Here is a 2,339-nt window from a genome sequence, read left to right on the forward strand (position 1 = left end):
AGAAATAACATCTAAAAGTGGAATGTTGACACTCACATTTTTGAAAACTTCTAAAATTTTGTCAACATTTTCATTCCTTTTGGTACTTGCTAATCGGCTAGGAAAAGGGGCCTTAGGTACATAAGATCTCTCATTTGAAGTTTGTTCTTTTCTCAAGGTTTCAGATAATGATTCATTAGACTTAGGTACCTCTAAAGCAATTGGTTCCTCCTCAACTTCTAAGGGTTCTTCAGACAAACCCTCATTAGGAGATACTTGAACATTCTCCGCATCACGATGGTTACTAATTTTGCTGCAGTCGGTAATAGGAGATTCACTGTTAAATATCCTTTTCCACTTCTCAATGCATACACGAAGTAATTGGCTCTAAAGAAGAAGAAGTGGTTTCAACTTGGTTGACTTGATTTGGTAGCTTTTGTTGAATGCGAGTCCTAGGATTTAACTCGGTGGCTAGGCATTTTACCTTTTTCTCGCTCGGACAAAGCACTTGCAAGAGTGGAAATTTGTTTTTCCATATTATGCATAGAAGTCATGAAGGTGCTGGAAAGTACTTCCATATTCTTCTCTAAGGTAGAAAGACGAGAAAACTCTGGATTATTACCTCTATTGAAACCAGGTGGTGATTGATTTTGTGTAATATGAGGAATACGAGGCACAATAGGTGGATTGGCAGGCCTAGCTAAATTGGCATTCTGAAAATTAGAGGCTTGAGGGAACTGGACATTTGGATTATAAGAAAATTGGGCATTTTGTTTTTGAGGGGCACCAAATTGATTTTGTGTGGAATAATTGCTTAATCCATTTTGGTTTTGCCCTTGAGACCATGAAAAGTTAGGATGATTCTTCCACCCGGGATTGTACGTGTTCTTTGTACGGGTTTGGAAACATCGCACTGACATTTTCATGTTGGCCTCCAGAATAGCTAGGGCATTCCTCAATTACATGTGTAGGAGACTGACACCATGCACACATAGCAATAGATTTGTCAATAAAATGTGCTTGACTTGGTGGTGCAGCTTTAACTACCAAAGTCTCTAACTTTTTCAAAATGTTATCTATTTGTACTTCCTTATGGACTTGGCTATCAACAAAATATCCCCTACTAGTCCTTTCAGACTCTTGGGTTGACTCCCATTCTCTAGTTCTATCTGCTAGGTCTAAAAGAAAATTCCAAGCTTCGGAATCATCAGTGAATGATGTAAATCTGTGGGGCACATTGATTCCAAAAGTTGCTTTGTTTGGTATGATCGATACCCTCATAAATTATTTGGCATAAATGCCATAATTCTATACCATGGTGAGGGCATTCTTGGAGGAGGCTTTGAAACCTCTCCATTACCTTAGCAAAGGACTCATTGGGTTTCTGACGAAATTGAAGAATATCATTTCTTATTTTGTTCGTCTTAGAGAAAGGAAAGAATTTCTTTAAGAATAGGACAGTAAATTGTTCCCATGTGATAATGCTATCCCTAGGTAAGCTATAAAGCCACTTTTTAGCTTGATCCTTTAATGCAAATGTAATGAATCTTAGTCTTACAGCATCATCAGTGAGCTGTTGTACCTTCATAAGGACACAAACCTCCTCAAACTCCCTAAGGAACAAATATGCATCTTGATCAGGTAACCCATGAAATTGGGGTAACATAGATAGATAATGAGATTTGAGCTCAAAATTATTACCCCTCACTTCAGGTAAACGTATACAAGAAGGTTGTGCAGATCGGGTAGGATAAAATCTATCCCTAAGACTCTTAGGTGGAGGTGGTGGAGGTAGACCTTCCATGGTCAAGTTAGACACTCGTACAATTCTATTTGTAGAATCACGAGTCCAGACACACATGCACTAACCACTTAATGCAATTAATGACTCTTATGAAAGAAAATAAATAAAGTAACTAAAGAATAAAAGAAAAGAAAATAACAAAAATGAAGGGAAAGTAGTGAATTTCCCACCACAAAGATTGAAACAATGATTCCAAAGCTGTAAGGTTGCCGTATAGGTGAGCGCTTATAGGTTTGACGACAAGGGAATCCGTATAGTCTTCGGAGCCACCTACAATCGAATCACGGGGATTCTGCGGTAGAGTGGGGACTACTATACGTTTTTGTTTCTACTCAAGTTAAGAGTAATATCTTTGAATTTTTTTTTTTTTATTTTTAAATCACTTCGATTTACCTAAGAATTAGAAAAACAAAGTGGACTAATACCTCCCCGGCAACGGCGCCAAAAACTTGTTTTTGAATTTTAAAAGTAACCGCAAGCGCACGGTATCGTGTAGCTAACGGGTCGATCTCAGGGAGATATGTCACTTAGAATTTGAACTTCTTAATAGTAATGC

General features: G+C 37.9%; 1 non-coding gene across 1 annotated transcript; it reads left to right on the forward strand.

The window, feature by feature from the left end:
* The first annotated feature begins 1,289 nt into the window (after positions 1–1,289).
* On the forward strand, positions 1,290–1,396 carry LOC148999348 (small nucleolar RNA R71). Its single transcript, XR_016170965.1, has one exon. It is a non-coding gene; the product is annotated as a small nucleolar RNA R71 (small nucleolar RNA).
* The last annotated feature ends 943 nt before the right edge of the window (positions 1,397–2,339 follow it).

The sequence above is a fragment of the Hakea prostrata genome, unplaced genomic scaffold (assembly GCF_041222555.1).
Source record: "Hakea prostrata isolate BN-2017 unplaced genomic scaffold, UWA_Hpros_2 contig_13, whole genome shotgun sequence".
Classification (NCBI taxonomy): domain Eukaryota; kingdom Viridiplantae; phylum Streptophyta; class Magnoliopsida; order Proteales; family Proteaceae; genus Hakea; species Hakea prostrata.